At 37.1% G+C, this 22,325-nt stretch overlaps 1 protein-coding gene across 1 annotated transcript in view; it reads left to right on the top strand.

The window, feature by feature from the left end:
• The window catches only part of NRCAM (neuronal cell adhesion molecule), a 110,258-nt gene continuing 87,933 nt past the window's right edge, over positions 1–22,325 (top strand). The window contains exon 1 of the mRNA XM_072401482.1: positions 1–136. The gene's annotated coding sequence lies outside the window, so the exon portion shown is untranslated. The remainder of the gene's footprint in view (positions 137–22,325) is intronic.

Genomic DNA, 22,325 nt, shown 5'->3' with positions numbered 1-22,325 from the left:
GCTGGGTGTCGGGAGCGCGCCGGGGATGCTGCTGGTCTGAGGCTGCAGAGGCGGTGAGCGCTCCGGAGGACAGAGCAGCATCAACACCCGGCATCCCAGCACGGGCAATCTGCCTGAGAGGGGCCGCTATCTGCAGGTATGGCCGTACACCTGTACCATGTCATGTGGCTGGCTCTGAGCTGGTACAAGGCTCCAGAAATCGCCTCCCTTGGGACTGATCTGCTGCAAGGCAACAGATGCATTTTGCAGTAATCGGTTTATTGCTTTGCTGGCTAAGCACTGTGCTCTCCATACTGACACCCAGAAACCGCAGATCGCCTGGGAAGTTTATTGATCTGTGCCTTTCCACCTCTGTGCCATCATCTGGATGCCACACATTCATTTTCACTGATCGATTTATAAGCTGATCTCTTCTGCCATGGCATATTCCTAGGGGGTATTGGTTGCCTGCATGTAGGCAGCTCCTAAATGTGCTGTTATCTAACATTAGCTGTGCCTGCTCCCCAGTATGGGATTCTACATGATCAGCACCCATGGAAGGTGCTGCATTACATCTCCCCATCGTCAATTCATAGGACCCCCACATTACCAGATGCTCCAGTTACCCCAAGTTGCTCTAATCTAAAGCTTGGGATGTGTTTTTTTTTGGAATTCTAGTTTGCTGAAGATATATCAGTATTCTGCTAGAACTGGATCTTCCATAGATATTCTGCTAATTCATCCAGCAAACACCAACGCTACTTCAATATCAATGCAAATTCTGATTTGGGTTTGCCCTTTAGTTTATAGCTTTCTAAAGGTTATGATCGGACGGCCTCAGGGCCTTGTATGCTCCAAAATGTGTTTGTGTTGTGTTGGATTAATAGTGTACAATCACAGATTGACAGTCTGTTATAAATGAAAATACATGGCATATTTACTAAGAGTCATGTGTAGGGATGACTGGCAGCCAATTAGAGATCAGATTTATTAAGTATTATTACACCCCAAACTGCTGATGTTTCCTATGTGTAACTTCACAAACATGTGTCTTATATTGTAAGTATACATTTGTTATTTGTAGTTGCAATGTATCGTCAATTGTTACAATTAGTAATTTTATTCCAGAGTATTACAATGTCATTTTATTTCTATATTCTGAACTGTGCCATCCAATTCCAATGTCTTGATTCTTGTTTTTTGGACTTGTTTATGGTTGCATCACATAAAGGTAAATTTAGTTAGACATGGCTAGGGGATAGAGTCATCTTTGATGCACTTGTGTCAGACACCCATCAGCATAATGGAATATCCTCTTGCCAGGCAGCTCTCTTTGAGCCATGATAAGACTGACAGCACAATGGCCTGCTGTCTATAGCAGAGTGCACCCTTTTTGTGTCTTTTCTTAATGGAGATGAAAACTTGGCTGATTCAGGAGTAAAGTAAAGTTGTCTATCCAGCACATCTAAGATTTAAATTACTTCTTTCCTAGACTGAACTGAACCAATATGGTTACAGATTTAACACAGATTTAAGTAAAATACAATATTGTTTGCTTACAACAACTTCATAACTAGTTTGTGAATCCATGGAGAAAGTACATGGGAAGTAAACGGTAGACATTTTCCTGGGATTACTGGCTTCACTAAATCCATGGAACAAGTAGACTGTATATGGTAAGTAAATTGTGGACAGTTCCCTGGGACTCTGTGAGTACTGCTCTTCGATGAATCCATGGAGCACATACATTGTCAATGAAAAGGTAACTGTGGGCACTCTCCCTGGACTCTGCCCATACTGGCCTTCCATAGATCCATGGATCATTTACATGGCAAATAAACTTTAGACAGTCTCATGGGGCTGTGCTTACTGGACTTCAAAGACTTCGTTGAGGAACTAGACTATACATGGCTAGTAAACTGTAGACGTTCTCCTGAGACTTTGTGGGTACTGGCTGTCGGTGAATCCATGGAGCATGTACATAGCATATAAACTGTAGACAGTCTCATGGGGTCGTGCTTACTGGACTTCAAAGATTTTCTGGAGCAGGTAGACTGTACTTGGCTAGTATATTGTAGACACTCTATTGGGTGTCTACGCGTACTGGTCTTCAGTGAATCCATAAAGCACATTCACTGTATATGGCAAGTATTCAGCAGACGTTCTTCTGGGGCTCTGTGCATAAACTCTTACGGGGAATCCATTTAGCACATATACAGTAAACAGCAAGTAAACTGTAGACACTTTTTTGGGTCTCTGTGCCATTTGGCCTTTGGTGAACCCATTAGGCAATTAAAATGTACATGGCAAGTAAACTGTAGACACTCTCCTTGGGCTCTGTTCATACTGACCTAGTGGTTATTTCACCTGTACAAATGAATTACTAAGGTGATGAACTCAAAATGAATTGCCAAACAGAGACATTCAGTTAATTGGTTATTATAGCTTGATATAAAATGGTAATTATGTCACTTTCAATAATATTTTATACAAAACTTTAGTATTAGTTTTGGTATCAAACATTACATCTGGAATAACAATAAAAAGGATAACTTTAGGTATGCTAACCATATCCTAGAACAGCTAGCTTAGATTTTTGCTCAGGATTTAATTCTTTTTTTTTTTTATTTTATTTTTTTTATGAATCAACCTTTTCTGAGCGAGTACACAGGGAAGTATATAATAGTGGCAGTCTCCAGGAGGTAATGTCATATAGGTCAGTGTCATCAGAATTTATGGAAAGGAAATACAACTGTTTTGTTTGCAATAATCAGCCCTATTTACTTTTTAATGGCTAAGACTGTTTGATTGCTTGCTTTTTTTTCTTGCTTTTATATTTTACCTTAAATACATAAAGAAAGCCTTACCTCTAACATTTTGTTATAGTGACTCTAATAAAGCTCAACTCCAGAACAAATAAATAAAATCCTTGCAGTAGGGATTCCTCCCACACTTCATGGGTACCAGTAAAAATCATTTTATATGACATTATTGCTGCTTCTTTCAGGCTTCCTCCACTTGTGTATCAGTCACTGCCTCTTCTCTAGGGCACTCCATTTATCAGTCGCAGTATCTAATTTCATCAAGTATATTGTCTAACCAGAAGTCCTGGATTGTAAGTGAGAACACGAGGACCCATCCACAAAACAGATCAGTGCAGTGAAGCCAGATGCCGAGAAAGACAGGAATAAAAAAAGTGTTTTATACTGGTATCCTAAACAATTGTGTATGAATCTCCAAAGTGTCAAAAACAGTTCCTTTTCCTGATAAGCACTATTGGCACTGGCTCAAAAATGCTGAAGCATGCCAATCTGTAATACCACCATTCAATACCATGAATTCGGCAAGCTGGACTGAATAAATGTGCAGCCTGTAGTATGAGAATACAACTAGCAGCCTATAGGCAGGTATTATCATACAGATAGGGTGGTGAAGGAAAACAAGTTGCTTCATCAATGCACAGTGGCCACATTCTTCTACTTAATCGCATATGAAATTTTTTTCATTTTGAAAAAGTTTTGACTAGTGGTCTAGGAAACATAGCCACTGCAGTTGTAATCATGGCAGGGTTTCCACACTAACATTTAATTATTTAGTTGGAAAAATTGTCTTTGATAGGCTTTAATAGGGTTCAAAGAACATTCACCTAACTACAGAATGTTCGCCAAGCTCTTCGGGCACATTCACCCATTTTCTTGGCCCACATAATGTAAATATTTAATTCTGCTATGTTTGCCCTAAATGAACATGCATTTAGCACAAAAAGAATGTTAGACTTTTCTAGGTTTATCCAGCACCAATGTTGCTTGGTTTCAGTGTAATGATTTGTTTTCCTTGTCAAGAAGTCTGTTTTTAGCAATGACAATGGATCAGCAGCAATGGACCTTTGGTCTGCCTGTACCCACCCCGATTAGGCTAATTCTTGATTGTTAAACTGTTTGTCCAGCCAAAACATTTCTTTTAGTGTTGGATAGAATGAAGATCACTTAGACATCCTGTTGAAATTTTCAATGCTATTTGTGGCTTTATTAAAGAAATTTCCCTAACCTTCCTTCCCGTCTTGCTGACAATGTCATTTAATGTGACGTTAGGTGAGATGAACTCTCCAACAGCAGAAATGTAAAAGAAAATATATATTAATATTCAAATATCCAATCAAAATGTATATATATATATATATATATATATATATATATATATATATATGGAGAGAGAACTAAAAGTTGTAATACAAAACACCCAAAAGTGTTATACATAGTCCAGATAAAATATATGGCCTATATGACCATACAAAAAAAATACAGTTGTACCCCCCAAGCCTAATAAGGATGGACTAAATTACACAGACCTCATGCTCATGAAAAGAATAGCCTCCCTGGGTGACCCATGAAACAAATACCATATGATTCATGGGCATCACATGGCATTGTGGACATTGTTTATCAGACGGGGTTTTTGTTTTGTCTTGTTCATTGTTGTTCTTGTTTTTCTTGGGTATACTGTGCACAGGGCTGGAACAACAGTATTGGAGCATGGAGACCATAATGAAAATTGGGATGGGGGAGTTCATTACTTCAAGCAGTTTCAAGTATTTGTTAGTATTAATAATGTCCGGAAATAATTCTTTATATAGTGCACCCCTCTAATGAACGACTGCTGAACATTGTGAATAATACCCGTGTAAATTGCCTACCTGCTGTTTATGCAGTCTGCACATTGTTAGTCTGCATCCGCTAAATCACTGTCCCTGACAAATTAAACTTAACTGATCTCACACAAATCCGAGCGAACAGAGATTTAGGTGATGTGGATGTGATAGCTTCCTCCAATGCAGATGAAATTCTGTTTTGCTAGTGAATTAGTCCAAGTACCGTTGTTTGTCTCTTATTATTTGTATTTATCTGTCACGGGATGCTGTCATCACGGTCATTGACTGTCCCTCACCCTCTTGCTTCAGATTCTGGTGAACTTCTAACCTTCTACTTTTTTCTTTTCTATTACGGCATATAATTGCTGCTGAGCATGTTCACAAGAGTTATGATATTAAGGCCATGTGTACACTATCATTGGAAACACTAGTCATGAAAATGTGTCTTGAATTTAGCAAATATTTGCATCTGTGTTTAAATTACAATTTTTTTTTGGTTTATTATGTTTGCTTGGAATTTTTATTAAAAAAGTTACAAAGTACAATAAAGGGGGGGGGGGGGGGACACATAGGGGAGGAACAACTGAAAGGGTGCATAAATTAGAGATCCATAGATATCATTTCAAACATTTAATTGTGCCTATAATGACACATTATAGTGAGCCTAATAAAAACCTCTAATGAGTTATTTACAATATGAATGTCAACATACTCTTTCAGAGTTGAGGTACAATGTCATTTTTGAATACTTAAAATGAGGCAGGGGTAGTGTGGTAAAAGAGGGGAATTATAAACAAAATATGGTTATTTGTTCAAAAATTGCTGGCTTCTGACTCTAGGAGATCAGTGCTGGTTTTTGGTACCAGTCACCTGGCACAGAACGATGCTCCACCCTAGGACCCTTATGATTTGGCATAGTACCATTACCATTCCTGCAATGGGAATTTGCTTATAGTAAAAAGTTTGCTACACTGTAAAAAGTGTGCTAAAATTTGCTTCTCTGTAAAAGTGGGATTTTCTCTTAAACAAAACACTCAACTATCCTGTACCCCAACACTTAGGAATTATAAAAAAAAACCCTTAACACTTACCCTCCTTCCTCTAGCACTTGACACTATTGTAACAAGCCCTGTTGACACAGAAGTGCATACTGGATATGATCCAGCATCTGTATTCCACTGAATACAAGTAAGTAAAATAAAAACAAAACTAATAACAATAAATGAAATAACCCCCACTCATTAAATTCACCTTCAGTTCCATACATGCTTCTTCAAAGTACATCACTATTAATGCATTATAGTGATTGATTTTCTAAAGCAGTTTGTTAACTTTGCTGTTCACTTAGCAACTTAATTAAATGTCTTATCTCTTCTTAGTTACACTTGTACCCATGTTGTTATGTGATGCTGTTGATATAGGTTTTATAAATGCAGAAATGCATTAAGGTGGATTTACTAAAGAAGTTTAAGCTTTTAGCAAATTGAATTCTCACTGTAAAGGCATCATTCACTTTGCTTGGCTAAGAATACCCAATCACATCATTATTTTTGCTTGAATGTGATTGGATGGCTAAAGTCAGCAAAGTTTTCAACCTATTCATTAAGCTAAATACATACAGAGACAATCAGAGAAGAGTTCTAAAAGGGGAGCTTTCTAGCATCTGGCAGAACATGCTTGGATGTCTGGGATCCTGGGGTTTTGTTCACATTGTGGCGTAAGGATATACCTATAATTAGAATAACCTTTTATTTATCTGTCTGTTTTTTTGTACAGATATTCAATGAATATGTCATTACCTTGTGTCTTTTGTTGACCATAGACATCATGGGATGATGCAGTCATGATCTGACCACCATATGGGTAGCAAGTCCTCAAAACTCTGCTGAATGCTTCATACATTTAAATGAATAATTGTAAAAACTAAAAGCTAAGTTGACCATCATCTTATGACTTTTATATTTACAGAGGTTATATAAATACTACCCAGATACTTGCTGCTTGTGAATGTGCCTTGAACCTACAGACTAACTATGGTATGTTCCGAGAAAGGCACACACAATAGCAACACAAAGGACCACTGTCCGCAAAACGCTCAAGACAGTATAATGTATTTGTGCACGTCCCTGCCATGTCATCATTACAGTATAGGCCATAAAATGAACAGTTTTCATAAAAATACTTCATTGTATATAAATGGTGTGTACATGTACTCAGGTTTAGAATTTTGGTGGCTTTCTGCACAGTTCTGGCTTTTCCCCAGTAGCTGGAAAAAAAGGAACCTGATAAATGATTTCATAATGCTATTAGTAGATATTTTTTTCTTTCTTTTTACACCAATTTAATTATGAAAGGAAGTAACTTCTCCAGGCACTATCACTGCTTCTGCCTGATCTGGAACATAATGGTACTAATAGATTGGTCCTCAGAATTCATGACACTGATGGCATAACATGCATACTATATGGGCTTCTTTTTGCACATGTTTTGAACAGATTGTTGATGTTGCTCTTACTGTTAAGAAATGTGATTTGACATACATTTGTTTTTAAGCCTTGTTACATAGTCCTTAACATGTATGCTTCAAGCATTGCCACTCAGGGCTCAAGCAACCTATCACCAGGCTTGGACATTGTCTCATGAAGGCTGTGCATATTTTATGCAAACAGCGACTATCAGAAAATCAAAAATTGCATAATAAATTTGACAGCTGTTTGGTCCTTTTGCTGCCTTACTTTTTTCCCCCCACAGAGTATAGTATTTTGTTTAATCACAAAATACCTAGGTGCTTTTCTATTTTATTATGCATATTTTGATATGTTCTCCTTTGAAGAAATTGGAATCAACTTTTTGATCACCTGCGATCTGGCAGGTCACTCAGTAATAATCTATAGACTATACAGGACTGCAGTGGGTTTGGATATTTATAGACCATATATCTCTAATGAAAGCTAGTGCAGATAGAATCTCGGGAGTTGAAAAAGTTCAATACTGCCCTTAAGCTGGAAATAAAGGATTTTAATGTCCTTCATGGTACACAGAATTTTGGTTCATCTGATTTTAAATTGTGATTGCAAGTTGTAATAAACTATTGTCTGAGTGAACATTGTATAGAATATTGTGAAATTGTATTGTTGTAAAATTGAAGTGTATTTTCATCACATCATTTTGACAGGTCTAACCAATCCTTAATGACTTGTGTATGTACATGTTATAAATATATATAATTATATATACCTCATACACTTTATGGTGCTCTCATTTTATGATAGCACTTGCTTTACTTGCTATAGAACAACTAGCAATCATTCTTTCAAGTTGTTTTTACCTTAAACACTGAACATTTACTTGCATACTATATCTAAAATAGCTTAATCTGACATAAAAAATCAACCTATTCATGGACACCTTAAATCTTAACTCCGCTATTGTGGTCGCCACACTGGTAGTTCCCTAGCACCTTGGAGTTTGAGGTGTTCCACATATATTGGTATGTTCTTAGTACTATCCATAGTATAAAACATAAAAAAACTCTCCATGATAGTAGATATGTAAATCTGAAAGCTAAAAAATGTAGATATCTCATAGATATATAAGAAATTGACTTTAACATCAGGGGCATTTATTATTTCAATTGTTGATATAGCCTAATGACAACCTCATTGTCATAAGCAGTGCAAGAAGTTAGGATCTTCTGTTTGTTTTCTGGCTTAATATAACCCTCTTAAAGTAGAAATAAAATCTAACTAAATAATAGATATTTTTTGTAAAGCAAGGTGAACAAAATAGTGTTACATTTTTACTGTTTTTTCCTGACTATCTGTTTCAATAGTTTTTAATAAATTTTTCAGATTAAACAATATTATAACAACAACAAGTATTTTGTCTATAACTAAACATTAAACATTGTTATTATTATTAGTTGATATAGTTAGTTGATAGTTGATACTATTAGTTGATATATATCATACTTATCATAAACAAATATCAAAATGAGGATATTTAAAAAAAAAAATACCAAAGTAAGAATATTAGATTGGAAAAAAAGGTTAAAGCAAAGAAGGAAAGAAAAAGAAAGACATGGAAGTTTATTAGTCTTGTAATCTAACTCAGGAGTGCAAAGGAAAGGGTCACAATACCACAGCTAACTCAAGTAAATGTTGTCTTCCTACAAAAAGAATGCTAAGGCATACATCATGTTAGTATGATTTACAATAGTATTACATTTTTGTCAATACAGAGAATTTTCAACATATATTGTTTAGTTGTTTGGGTTTAGATGCATTTAATTTATTTTAGACAATCCTAGCACATATAAGCACAGCATTTCACAATATTTGAAGCAAATACAACTTCCCATATTGATTTCTTGTTCTTCAGTTAGTAAAATACATTCCCGTGCTTGCACAGTTGTTTTCTTATTGTAACAGAATGTTTGTATTCCAATCCTTAATTGCAAGCAGAAAACCAGGCGGTCTTTTGCATAAAAGTTTGTTAGAAGGGCGTTATATTTGGGAAGCACAACTTGTGCTTAAAAATGATGGTTCTCTGAGCCAGCTTTTCATTAGCATGTAAAACATTTCATGTCACATTGATGACCAAGCAGCTAATTGGTTAAGAGCTGACAATATAAGGATTTGCATACGAATGTGTTCTAGTGTTTGCAGTAAAAGGCTGACTACAGAGTGCAAAAGTTTGCCAGTGAAAGTAAATGGACGGAGCTGTTTTTGTATTCTCTGCAGATGCTACCCAAGTGCAAATATCCTTCTCCAGTGGCACAGATATTTTATTTCTTTTCAGTTAAGTATACAGAGCAGCAGCCCTCCTGTGATGGGTCATCTCCTCCATCCTTTGTAAGTTTTGCTTTGCGGAATATGATCAAGCGTGCAAATTATATCTGCCAATTCGTTTTCTGTAAGGCAACTTGGTGACGTTATATTTGGAGCATTTTATCTGCTGGAATTCAGAGCTAAGATTAAGGACTCTTTTCACAAATTCCTATATCTTATGTAGAGATGGAACCGCCACAAAATAAATTGATATTTAAGTTGGGAAAGAGTTCTATAAAAAGACACAATAAACACAGGCACTTAGCATCTGAATAGACAGCAAATTTCTATGTATTGTTCACTAGTCTCCTTTTTTATTTAACATTTCCTTTTCCCTTTCTTCCTGTGAATTCCTCCCTGCAAAATCATGATTGAAAAAAACCAAGGACTCTGCCCAGTACTTGTGATCATGGTATGCACTCCAAGGACGAGAAAGAGTGTGAATAGTTATGGTGAAGTAAGAGCAGGACAAGAATAAAACCCTCAGCCCCTTGAAGGCTGGGGAATACTGTGGGAGGTCATGAGCTATGAAAGATGTCATGAATCTGAAACCCTCTTCAGTGGGCTAACTATTCAAACAATGCAGCATACATCATTTGGCTGATAATATTTCTCATATTTTCTCACACTCTCGCAGCAAGGACGCAAAACACTTTTTTGTGTGATAAATGACCAGTTGCTAAAAACATTTGATTGTATTTAGAGCCTGTATGATGACTTTGATGCTCTTTTTGTGGTATAATAGGGACTGTTCACAAAGGATTAAGCAAGTTAAATATCAAAACTGACCTATCTTAACTACATAGAATATAGTAAAAAAAAAACTGATAGCTTATATTAATCATATATACTGCCTGGCCAAAGATGTCACGTGCTCTAATATTTTCTTAGACCACCTTTAGCTTTGGTTATGTGTCATGGTATTGGTTATGTGCCATACCATGTCCCATGGTATTTCAATAAGTTTGTTACAACCTTTCTTTTCTGTCCAGAGTTTCACTTTTTTTGCCAGGGTCTTGTATTTGTGACAGGAGAGTAAAATTGATGTGTGAAGTCTTCTCCTGCATATCCCAAATGTTCTCAGTGGGATTAATGTCTGGGCTCTGTGCTGTTCAATCAACAGTTCCCTGAACCTCCCTTTCACAGTTTGAAGCATATGAATCCTGCCATTGTCATCTTGCCATCTTGGAATCAGGGAAGACAAAATCCATTGATGGAAAAAAACCTGGCCATTCAGGTAGAAATAGTCATGGTCTATTCAGGTCAGGTAGAAAGCTAATCACTTTTTGTAGGCATACAATGTTGCTGAACCCAGACCTGATCAATTGAGGAAACCCCACAGACACAGGGATTTTTTTCTGGCTGAATTATTTTGGTCTAGATATATACAGCATCAACTAGGTTCAAATGGCAAACATTAGGCTTAATACTAAAGAGTCATGCTTGTGTCAGGGCTTTTTACTTATTTACATTGCATGCTGACTCTCATGTGACTCTGAGGGCGCGGGCATGGCTACAAATAGTTTGTTGTTCTTTTTTAGTTTATACTAGTTTAGTTTATACTAGAGATAGCAAGCCCTTTTTGTATAAAGTGTGTTTTTAGGCACCCCATTATTTTATAAATCATACGCTTGTTTTGGGAGAACCTGTTCTAGTAAGTTGAATAATATATTTTAAATTCCTTCACCATGTAGGCCTACAGATTTATTACTGCTTCCTTACTTTATAATATATCCCTCATCTAACCTATCAACCATTCATTTGTAATTTGGATACAGTAGAGAAGACAAAGAACGCTGTCCCTAACACACAATATTCTATGTCAGGCTAACATACAGGAAAGTGAAATAAGGGGACCAATATACATCTTTTATATGTATATACCAGCACAATAAAGACTGGTATTTTTGCACATTAAAGACTGGTATTTTTCATTCAAATCCCCTGGGTGCCATTAGAAAGCCTTTAACAGCCATGTGATTGATTGGCTTGCAAATGGGGCTTTTAGGTTGGCTGTGATATCACACTTTGGTGCCCTAGGTGCAGGCCTGATGCAAATCATTGTGACATTATTTAACAGCCTGATAAGAATTTAGCTATGGGAAGCAGTTATCAGGTGACACATCTCTCCACAGAGATTATAAGGTGATTGTGGCGAGGCTATTTACTATTTTCTGTACTATATACATGATCTGGTACTGAATTTGTCCAATTCACACCCACTTTTAAGCCTGTGTCCTGGTCACACCCACTAACTGGTGCCCCGAGCTGCCCCAGGGGTGACATGGGGATAAGCACAACTGAACCAGATGGTAGCAACTACAGAATAGCTAGTTGGTGGCTGCTCTGCCCCCTTAATCCTTGCTATTCCTAGCAGTAAGAGCTCCTATTCATTCAGTGACCACCAGCAGGTGTTAAGGGGGTAGCACCTCCTCTGGTTGGTGGGTACATAGCCTCTCTATGGAAATTCAACCTTCTCCAGCCACAGTCCTCCCTCACTGCTCAAGCATCATCACATGACAGGGAGATCCAAACCACTCCCCCTGCCCCGATAGGTCAGCAAGTTAAGTGCCTTTGTAATATAACCCAGGCCTATATCATCCATAAACCCAAGCTGATAATGTGAGTTTAGGTATGCTTTAAGGCTGTATATTCCACTTCATATTAAAAGCCCAGTGGTGACCAATTCTCTTTCCCTGAGTAACATAACAGGGCTGTAATTAGCAGTACCCAGGAGCCCTGACTAGGATAAAACACAAGTATTTCTGTGGCTGGAAGAGACTAGTATTGTAAATGGCTGCACTTTATCTGTGTCAGTCTGTCAGCAGACAGGTGTCAGTGTGTGGGAACTCATGTACGTCCCTCCACTTTTCCTCATGTAATTATGGTCAGGTTACAAACTTTCCTAGACTTAAGATGTATATCTGGAGGGTTGGTAACAATATTCTGTGAGGTAGATGAAAGCTGCTGTGCTGCTTTATGCCCATTTCTCAATGCCTGGCTGGCTTTTCATGTATTTACCTCTAAAGAAAAAGTCCAAAGGAAAGAAAGAGAAGGGAACAAAGACTGTCTGTTTGGCGTGTCCCACTTGCTGGGCTGTTGTCTTTCCCCTTTTCTGTGAAGGAAGGGTAGAGTTGGGTCAGAGTTGAAGAAAACTGAAAAGACATTGAAGCCTGACTGTTGAAATTTGAATGATATGGTGTGAGTGCGAGTGTGTGTATTCACTGGAATGTTTTAGAGCAGCGCGGGTACTTGAGGTGACAGATGGCTCAGCAGTAGAGTACAAAAATGCACGCTTCATGTTTCACACTGAACCCAGCTTCTAATCTGATGAATTCAGTTAGTAAACATAGCTGTCCTTAAGAACAGGAAATTACAGACACCATGGGGGATAAAGGGATGTGGAACCTGACTGTCAGAAACTAGAACATTTTTAATGGAATTGCTTTCCCCAAAAATACAGAGCATCATCTTCACACCCAATATTGTGGCGGGGTAAGCTCCTTTTTGGGTGAAAATGTAGCATGTGTACTGTGGTACCCCAGGGTTGTTCATCAATCCATCCTGGCAGATTAAAAATGAGGAGTGAGGAGATCTGCTGTACCCTTCTATGGAAGAGAGCACAGTGGGTTGTACTAATTATTCCCACTCACCACCACTATTGAACAGAAGCGGTCATTTGTTCTCCTGTCAATGTAAATGATCACAAAATATAATTTTCAGAGATGGACATTAAGGTCATAGACTATGGGCGGGTTGTGATGCAGTCCAGGGGACATGCATATAACAGAGTGCAGAGAGAGGAGCTCATCAGTCTATTTCTCTTGTCCACTCACATGGTTTGGGTGGGGAGAAGACCAGTAAGTATAGTATTATAATAATTATTATTCCTATGCATATCCAATGTTCTCTCCAGCCTATTTTAGCTGGGGATACAACCTGGCAATTGTCAGTAACCCCCTGGCTGTTTTGAAGTGTTAATTAAAAAGTTGGGTCACAATACAGGATCCACCACCCACCTACAGCTTCCTCCCACCCAGCTTAAAAACATTTCCGGGGAGAATACTGCATTTTGTAGATTTAGCATGAGCACCCTAACCATATGTTTGGGATTATATGGTCAAAAGATCAGATCCTGTAAACATACAAGATTCTACAGTTTTCTATTAAAATTACCTGTACATGTACAGGAATACTTAGCATATGTAATGTAATGTGGAGTTTACACCAGCGTGCCCTCTGTGTATGTGTACACTATAAATGTGTCTAGGGGGTGTAATTTGATTTCTTTAGTATTTTATCACATATAATATTATTATTATTATTGTAAATGTCACACAGTCACAAGGCAGCTGTCCATTGCACTCTATGTGTATACTTGGGGGAATGACAGGTCAGTGAAGACAGTTTAATTACTGTAATACTCTACTTGAAATCACCCCAATTGACAGATGTCACACAAACACACCTTTGAAGACAAGTTCATGTGATCATCAGCCTCAGCTTTAGCAAACGAATCTGCATTATTTCTTCCAAGTGACACTTCTTGTAATCTAATACACTTACCTGTCAATAATACTTGTCCGGGAAAACAAATGTATTTTTAATTTGAACACCTATCTGGGTCATTCATGCTGTGCACGCTTGGCCAGCAGCCAGATTGAAAAAGGTGAAAAAGTAAAATGAAAAAAAGAAACTAATGCAGCCACCATATGTAAGGACTGGAAAGCCTTAATAGTAATGGGTTTAGATATGGGTAATGTATTTTATTATATTAGAGAATCCTTATGTATCCGTCCGTCCATCTATGTTGATAGGTTCAGGTTCTACAAACAGCATTATTTTTTATTGTCTTGTATTGCGTTTTAGCTGAACAGTAGTATTTTACTTTTACCTAATTTTACCCTACCTCCCTTGCCTTTGTTACAACAAAGTAGCACTGTGTTCACAGCGCAGGGGTCTATAGTAATTCAGTGAATACATTTGTTTTCAATAAGGTCTAAAGAGCCTTGAATAAAAGCAGCATTGCAGGTGCTGGGAGTTTTGTGGCCAAATGCCAGGCTGCAATATGAAACAGGTACTACTTGTACACTCTGAGGACCAGATTAAAGTGAAATTCACATGTAATTAGGAGGAATGTCCATGTATATTACTTTATCATGCTGATTGCTCAGCTGCTTGTTTGCACCCTCAGGTTTCAAAACCTTGTTCTTCCCTTCCAAGGCTGATAAGAGTTTTTTGCAGTTCATTTGGATAAGAAGGTACTCTGGAGCATGACATTTGTGTGCTGGTATGTTTTTGGTAAAGGAGGCAGACCTATCATTAAGTGTAATATGTTTATAAAAAGATGGGATTGTAATAGAAGCTGAACTCAAGCAGGTAAATATTTATCCCAGCTCCCCCCCATCTGGAGGTACTAAATTGCACCCCGATGTAGTCTGATGTACGTATCTTTATATAAATGTACTTTTTACGGACCAGAAGTGTCCATCTACACTAAATCCAACTTGTAAACATGGACATTTTGTTTTACATGTTATTTTGAAAAGCTAGTAAAAATAGGAAAAGTATCTATGTGTTTAATTAATCATTGATTTGGATTATTTCTTCACGGTCCACATAAATAGAGGAGGGGTGTTCTTTGCCTGAATACAATGCACCAAAAGAATTGCTCTTTCTTATCTCAGAAAACTAAAAGCATTACTTAGTCTACGTACAGACGTTAGATTTTTGTCCTTGGAAAGCATCTTTTACAATCCTTTCCAATGACAAAAGACTGAAAGATGCATGAATGAGCGCTATACATACAGCTCCGTGTACGTAGCTTTAGTACAAAGTTGAAATAAATATGTATAAACTCATTATATATTACCTGCCAGAGGTTTTGTAATTGTGTTCAGCCAGTCTTTTAATGCACACACAATGCTGAAAGGAATTTGCTGTCTCCTGATTCCAACCTACTGCTTCTCTGGTCCGTCATTAAGTCTAAAGTGGGAAAGTGGCACAGAAAGTTAAAAATCTGAACCAGTAAATAGGGTTTTTGCCTGCTCAGTTACGCCTTGTGGTGCGATAATTACCAGACTAGATGCACGGAATTATATTCTTATGGGTCTTTAAGAAATAATGTAATTTTTCAGTGATTATTCAGTGTAGGTGATACACCTGGTACCTGAAAAGTCTCATTGTTAGTTGTTTGATCTATTATAAGGATCAACAGATAATAAAACTGTTATAGGAAAGACTAAAATAAAAGTTAGGGACGGGCTGCATTATATTTGTCTGTAAGATATTACGGCCAAGAACTTTCTGAGATGCTAGTGAGACATGGCCTATCAATCCCATGCAGGAAAGTACAATATTGTGCCTAATGTTTTAACTACAATTACAGTGTCTAGTTATTTTCCTATGGAGAATTTGAGGAACTAGCACTACCCAATGCAGAACATGTTTTTGGGTAGAGTTCTGTTTTAAACCCAGAATCCAACTATACATATATAATTATCTACACTTATTTAAATCAGAGTGGGTAGCAACTAATCATATCTAATTGTTTTTTTCTGAATTGTAAGGTGAAATAAGGGTTACAGCACTTGGCACATAGTTATTGCTCATTGTACCACCCTTTTTGAACTGGGTAACCTGCTGGTGACTGCCTAGTTAGGGAATTTTATTAGCTGTTCTTGTTGAAAGCAGTAATCCTGCCACTCCCTGACAGAGTAACCAGAGCTGTTAACATCCTTGTTCTCCAGTAACTTAAAACTTCGGGAAATGTGAGCACTGTAAATTGCTTTGTGTTCTATTCATTGTGGTCTCTATTGATTGCCAAATAAAATGGGCATTGTGCGTAACAGTGCTTTGATATAATGAGTTTTGCATATCTTTAGCGACTTTTCAAACTGTTATGACATGTTTGTAGTTAATGGAATGGATTATGCAAGTACAAATGGATTTTTTTTTAGTTTTCTGAAATATAATAATGGACTCAGAGTTTAGTAAGAAAACAAGGTTAATTAGAACTTTAGTTTAGTTGATTTTATTTAGTTGTAAGCACTGTAAATTGTAGTAATTTATAAATAAAATAAAGCAAAATCTGTCCTATTGCTGTCATTCTTCTGCTTTGGGAGCAAAAAGTCTATCTTAAAGAAAACCTTTTTTACAATTTGTTGGGACTACTTAGCAACAAGTGACTTGACAGTGTTTTCAGCAGAATTTATTGTATAGTGCAGCTTACAGAATCAATACTATATAACATACAACATAGTGTTTACAATTCAGTGCTCAGGATGATGTAATGTACAACATACACTATAGGGGTACAGGGATCAGTGACATACAACAGAGCTTAGCAGTATGTGTTATGTGTGCTCATTACATTTGTGCCCAGTGGGAAGAATCCTACTTATATTGATAGTTTGTATCTAAAAATTTGTCTTGCATTAGCGTTGGTGGCAGAAGGAGATCCTTTTTTCATTGGTCATTAGGAATGCCTCAGTATGTCAGTGGAAGAAAAATGTTCTCTTACTTTGATTTAATTGAGAAGAAGAGTGGTGCTCAGTTTTGTGTAAGTGGTAAAAAGATTGCCTTCTATATTTGTGTAAATGGGAGAAAGACTGTCCCTTACATTGGTGTCCATGGAAGCAGAAATGCCCCAATATTGGTGTCAGTGGACGAAAGAGTTTCTCTTACACTGATATTGGGAAAAAAAGCTTTGCTCCAAAGTGAATCTAAGGGGAATCCAGCAGCTGACCAATCCTAAGTGATCAATCTTTTGGTTACCAAATGGTTGTTGATAGATCAGACATGTTGGTAAATAGTGATAATTCAAAGTCTTCAAGTAATTTGTTTGAAGGTTGAATATATCTATTTGGAATTCCAACCATTTCTGTTTGGGGAAAACAACTAAATGGACGGAATATTGTACAAGTGCACTCCTGACCAACCAGCTACTGTTTTTCTTAATCTGTTTAGCATTATTCATTCAATTGAACTAGAATTTACTTTATAAAAAAACAATTGCATTTGGATACCAGCATTGGTTCTGAAAGACTAATTGAAAAGCTGTGTTTGATTTTGTGTTTACTTCTTAATACAAACATTTATAGAAGGACACTACCATGGTGCCCTGTAGGCAGGCACTGAAAAGTGTATTAGCATGTAAGGATGGATCCTACGAGGATCTTCTTACAAAGATATCCATGTTTATGACCAGCTTTTGTTTTTTTGTCCAGCTTCAGATGGTCAGCAGATTGTCAGATCCTTGTGGGTGCTGGAGAGATCAGGTTGTCGGTGTTTAGCTCAAAAATTAAAAGTGTCCAATGTTACAATACATGGGGGATTCAGCTTTTATTCTACTCAGTTAAACAGGCTGATGGCCCAGACAAGGTCTGTTCTGGAGATTAAACAAATAATCAGAGTTTTGGTTTTTATAGCACAGTTTTCCCATTGTGTATTAAGCAGGGTACACATGCATTGTGCTGATCCTGCTTGTTTTGTTTGGGATGCTGTTTGTATTGGGCTTTCCAGATTCAGCAAAGAGCCTTTTGCTGCTTCCACGGGTCACGTTTTTGTCCTGACAGATTGTATATCTGCTTTTGTCCTGGAGATTAGTTTATTACCGTAATTGTCTGTCACAAAATGCCACTGTGACTCTGGATGGATTTGTCCTCTTCTTGTGCACAGGAAGCTGGATTTACAACGAGCAGCAATTTTTTTCTTTTTGTTTGGTAACATTTTGCTTCATGTAAATGAGACTTGAGGCATTCATACAGTGTATTCTCTTCCTATAAATAGTTCATGCATAAATCCATTCAAAATTAAATACACCCCATTCACTCATTTTATGTGACCTATCAGTTAGCAAGATCTTCTTCCTGCTGCTCTAGAAAAGTCTGGTGCGTTTTTTCATCCCCTGGTCCTGGACTACTAATGTTCAGACAGATTGTCGCCAGTCCATGTCACCCAGACAGGCTTAGATCTGTATTATTTTTTTTTAAATATCAATTGTGACTAATTGTTTAGGGATTATTTTAATTCAAAAAAGCTTTCTCAATCTTTTGAAATCTGTAGATTTTCAAATAAAACACCTCCTATAAAGGTCCTTGTGCAGTCAGTTCCTGTTATAGGGAGTCAACACTTTGTCCCTCTTTCTAAATTTTTACCAATATTGTCACTTTTGTTACACACAGATATGGTAAACATTGCAAGCAACCATGCAAAAACAAATTCCAAGGGCATGGTACACAATTGCAGATGGCATTGTCCCGAAGTGAAAAGCAAACAAATATATTTTATATATATAAATAAATATCATTTTTGCTTGTTCATAATGTTGTATTTCACAGAGAAGAACGGCTATACATTATAATGAACACAGTTACTTTGTAGATGCAATGAAAATATGCACCTATTATCCTGTCTTATCTGACTTACAGTGGTGTGTCATTTCCATATGTTTCATCTTTGCAGTGTAGAAGAAAATCATGCTATGACCTAATTGTGCAACTGTTATTGCTATCCTTTTTTGTAACATGTTTTTTTTTCAGTTTTGTATTTTTACCTTATGATCATCACTTTCTAGGTCCCATCGACATTATATTCTAAAACAAAATTATACAATGTACCACAAAGGTCAACATTCAAAGCCTTTAGGGCCCTTTGCGACCTATGGTCCTGAACTGCGTGGCCAGCAGCTCCCAGATGCACAGCAAACTATATTTGCAGGCTGCGGTGCAGATATCCAAGCAACAAAGTATGGTCAATGACTCTTTTGGGAACTGTGCAGCAACTTACTGCAACTGTATATGTGCTGCGTGCAACAAAAAGGGTCCCAACCTATCTGAGAGATCGGGGGCCATGGATGAGCCTACAGAAGAAAGAAGTGAAATATCTGTTTTAACAGGCTTTAAATTAAAGCCAAAGGGCATGACAGTTATAATAATTTTTTTTAAATTAGGTAATCTAGGTTTGACAAAATGTGAGATATAGATAAATCTTAAAAAGATCATTAATGGCTTTGCTATTACATGGAACCAGATGAATTTCACCGTAACTCTAATACTGGCCATACACTTAGCTTTTGTGGCTGCTTTGTCCACTTTCATCCAGCTCAAATAAACAAATGGTTCAATCTTTTTTTAATTTAAAACCACAAAACATTCCAAACTTTTAGCAGGGATAAGCAAATCTGCTTAAATTATTTGGTGAATAGTTGTGCCAATCTGGCATTAAACACTATTGAAGGTTAGGTGGAATAATGTGGATATTTGAAAGGGTTTTAGGCAAGCTTGTATACAAAAAAGGTATAGAATGCTGAGTACCCTCATGGGAGATGTCCAAAATAAAAAACAAAGAAAAAAATGTATCACCCCCTGCAAAGAATTTTCAACTCTCCCTAAGAGTGCTAAAAGACACTGACAATGCTTCGGCTGGGCCCACTCTTTTTTTTTATATACAAGGAGCCTGGGTAGTCTATTCCTTCCAATTACTGTTTTTTAATGGACATTTCATGGACCAATGTTTGCAATTCCTGGGTATGTGCTGCAAATACAGTAATACCAACCAAAACCACATGGTTAATGGAAGGTTGCCTTGATCCATTTGATATTTTTTGTCCCTAAAAATTGGTTGAATGTTGTAAAAAAATTGCTGTGTCTATGTACACTGTAAAGCACAGCTTGGAGACTAATCGTTTGATTATGGCCTTACACCCTGGATTTATCCAGAGTACAGAACTAACTTCTATTTGTCCTATAGTTCCAACTGACTTTGCTAAACTAAAGTTGTAAGGTTTCATTAGGACCAGAGGTGCTGATTGTGTTAAGGTCCTTTTTCTAATTGTTGTATTTATTTCTGATGCCAGGTATCTAAACGCACCATACCTTTAAAGCATGGGAAAAACTGCTAGAATAAATTAGATTGTTTAAAAGCAGCAAACATTTGAGATGAGTGATTTCCACCTAGATAATTCTTTGTTTTGGACAAAAGGTCCCACTGGAAGCTCCCACAGAGTCAATTTACACAGGTGTCCATATTTCCTTGGTGTGGCTTCACATCACTGTGCTGACAGGTAGAATGAACCCCTTATTATATATAGTAAAGTGATCTGATTTAGTTTAGAAAAGCAATTACATTGTGTTTAGAATTTGATTATATTGTATGTAAATTACATTTGATATATGTTACTGTGCTACCACTGGCAAAAAAAAAAAATGATATAGTTTAAAAGTATTGTTATCAAGCAAATACTTCAGCTAAAAGCACCCATTTAGCCTAAATCTTTTACTTTTTTGCAAACCTGATTCTGTACACACGCCAAATAACAACAAAGAGTTTTTAGAAATCCTTTGCAGGTTTACTGGATCACCCTGGTCTATTTTCTCTAGTCTCTAATTTGAGCTGATGCCCCATGCTTGTGATGGACTATCTATTAAAGAAAGGCAAGTAATGAAGGAAGGATACTTATGACAGCCCTGAAGTGTGCACAAAACAAGTCAACATGGGCAGCAGTCCTAAATAGTTTTGTGAACGTTGTATTTTGTGCTTTTGTCTCATTTCTGCTGTATACATGCAATGCTTATTAGGATTGTTAATAACCAAATTTATACATGACAATGGCAAAATGATTTTCTGTGGGTGTGAAATGATATATAACCATGTACAATATTTCTGTGTGCCGTTATTGTTCTGTTTGCTGTAACATTTTTACTGTAGACTGCGGACACATTCTTAAAACAATCCATTCTTTGTAAAACTACAAAATGAATAGTTAAATTACACAATTAATTGCCGCTGTATGCCTGTAGATTCATATGCCCCACGCCAGTCTGTTACATTGTGCATCCATTATCGGAACTCAGACAAACGGAAGATGTCATTCAAAATCAGTCTGGTGTCTTCACACTGTGGCATCAAGCTGATTTAATAGGAAATAGGTGGCATTGAAGAGAGTGCTCCCTTCATACTGTCTCTTTTCATTTATCTCCTGAGAGAGACTCTACCGCCTCTGTGCTTCTCATCTCTTCCACAATAATGTGTGAAACTAAACAGCTCTCAACTATCATACATTCAATGTTTAATTTTCTTCTATTACTTGCCTTTTATCAGCTCAGATTTTTTTGTTTTTAATAACATTTTTGGAAACTGTATACATAAATTACTAATGCGAATTTCAATTGAATCTTCAAAATATTCATAAACATACTTCAAGCCTGACACACTTCTATCACTTTTTAAAGATTCTGACATTTATGAGTATGGTACATAGTGACATCTAACAGTGCTAAAAGTTGTCATGGCAACATGTATTTACAAAAGAAATTGGAAATAAGCACTTACCTTTGTCTTTCTAAAGTTTGCAAAACCTAATTTTGCAATGCATACCCTTTCGTTGAGGGATGGTAATTTTACCTGGGTTCCTAACTTAGCATTAAACTAAACTAAAATCTACAGTGGGATGGTATTTTATTCTGGTTTATGTGCAAAATACTCTCTTAAAATGTGCATTAGAAACCAGGGACTACCACAGGGTTTCCCATGAAAGGAGGGAGGGGTAGTAGGCAGGCAGCCCACCTACCTGTACCCTGTCAGTCCATATACCCCTCAACATGATGTGATGGGGGTGTCCCTGCATAAGGGGGGAGGGCATTAATCTAAGGAACAATGACCTTCCCAACATCCTGGCTACTTGAATAGATGGTAGGTGAGCATATTGTGAAGCATAGAAGCCCTCTTTAATGAGGTGGTGACCCTTCCCCTTCCAAGGGAATGCATGCTTACCAGTTTAACAAATAAAGTTTATAAATGTACCCAGAAGCCTATGTCAATCATGTTTGGGAGCAGCTTGTGAACACTGGCATGTGACAGGTCATTAT

The sequence above is a fragment of the Pyxicephalus adspersus genome, chromosome 2, assembly GCF_032062135.1.
Source record: "Pyxicephalus adspersus chromosome 2, UCB_Pads_2.0, whole genome shotgun sequence".
NCBI classification, from domain to species: Eukaryota; Metazoa; Chordata; class Amphibia; order Anura; family Pyxicephalidae; genus Pyxicephalus; species Pyxicephalus adspersus.
This window is presented reverse-complemented; position numbering and strand designations above follow the sequence as displayed.